We start from the raw sequence: 2052 nt of genomic DNA on the forward strand, positions 1-2052 counted from the left end.
CAAGTGAAGGGACGACCTCAAAATAAAAAGCTTCTGCACAGAGAAGGGAAGCATCAACAAAACGAAAGCCAGCCCACGGAAGGGAACAAAGTATTCGCAAACCACATACTAACAAGGGGCTAATATCCAAAATAAAAGAACTCATTTAACTGAGCTGCAAGACAACAATACAATTAAAATATGAGCAGAGGATCAGAAGAGACATTTCTCCAGAGGCCTACAGTCAGCCGACAGACACATGAGAAGATGCTCACCACCACTCACCACCAGGGAAATGCAAATCAAAACTACCACGAGCTACCATCCGTCAAACGGCTAGTATCAAAAAGACAGGAACAGGTGTCGGCGGGGACAGGGAGAAAAGGGAGCCTCTTGCAGTGTTGGTGGGAGTGTAAGCTGGTGCAGCCACTGTGGAAAACAGCATGGAGGGGCCTCGATTAACTAAAAATACAACTACCATGTGATCCGGCAACCCCACTTCTAGGTATCATGGTATTTCCGCACAGAAAATGAAAACACTAATTTGAAAAGAAACAAGGCACTAACAAGTTCACTGCAACATTATTTGTAACAGCCAAGACACGGAATCCACCTAAGCATCCCTGACCGATAAATGGATAAAGAAACTGAGGAACACAGACACACACACACAAATATTATCCAGGTATAGAAAAGGAAATCCTGCCATTTACAACTCGGATAAAACTGGAGGACACCATGCGAACTGAAATACGTCAGAAGGCGTCAGTCGGTCAGCCAGACCTCTGGCTCAGGTCATGATCCCAGGGTCCTGGGGGTCCTGGGATTGAGTCCCGAGTCAGCCTCCCTGCTCAGTGGGGAGTCTGCTTCTCTCTCTTGCTCTGACCTTCCCCCACTGTTTGTGCTCTCACTCATTCTCTCAAATGAATAAAAAATCTTTAAAAAAAATGATATGTCAGAGAAAGAAAAATATCGTATGATCTCACTTACATATGGAATCTTAAAAAAAAGAGAGAGAAAAACCCCTCAACAGACACAGACAACACATGGGTGGTTGCCAGAGGTGGGGGTGGGGAGTGGGAAAATGGGTGAAGGGGGTCCAAAGGTGCACACTTGCTATAAAATACGTCAGCCGTGGGGATGAAACACCCCACGTGGTGACTTTGGTTCATAATACTGTACTGAACATTGGAAAGTTGCTAAGAGAGATTTAAAAGTTCCCATCACAAGAGAAAAAAAACAACTGTGGTGACCGATGTTAACTAGACCAAAAAAAAAAAGGAAATGGCAAAACAAATTAAGGCATATCCTCAGGCCCAGAGAAGTCTAGTGCCAGAACCAAGGCCACAGAGCTGTGGGTAGCCCAACGGGAAGAAAACCGGTCCACAGAATCCCAGAACCTTCACTCTTAGTGACTTTGCTCTAAGGCCTAGGGGGAATGCACGTCCCCAAATCCCAAAGGCCACTGGAGTCTCACCACACTGCCCCGTCCCTTCCTGGGCACTTTGCTGCCACTCACCCTAAACACAATCCTGCAGAGCAGGGGCGGCATCCCTTCACAGATCAGGAAACTGAGGCACAGGAAGGTCTGGTGACTCAGCCAGTCGGAGGCAAATCCACGTGCCCCACCCCCCCCAGGCCGCTGAGGCACAGCGGGGGCCGCCAACCCTCCACGCTCTCCAGGGCACGTGCACACAGGCTGGGTCCACTGGTAATGTCGCCACTGCCGGAGGCCAGAAACTGGCCGCACCGGCCCCACAGACTAGTTCAAGAACGCGGTGCCCAGAACGTAAAAGCCTCACCCAAGAGCCCGAGTGGCAGACGCAGGTCAGAAAGCCCGTTCAGGCTGGCTGCAAGGCTGGTCCTTCGTCCACACCTGCTCTGTGGGGACGGCAAGACAGGGGCAGCCACAGGCTCCCCAGCGCAGAGCCCACAGCGTGCACACACACCACGGCTTTATTAGTTCCACAGTCTTCCAAAGCACATCTCCTGGCCCTGCGCCAGAAGCAGATGCCCAGAGGCAGCGAGGCAGGCAGAAAGCGCCTTCCTGGGGGGCAGCTGGGGCCCCCTGCA

This window comes from Neomonachus schauinslandi, chromosome 5 (genome assembly GCF_002201575.2).
Source record: "Neomonachus schauinslandi chromosome 5, ASM220157v2, whole genome shotgun sequence".
Classification (NCBI taxonomy): Eukaryota; Metazoa; Chordata; class Mammalia; order Carnivora; family Phocidae; genus Neomonachus; species Neomonachus schauinslandi.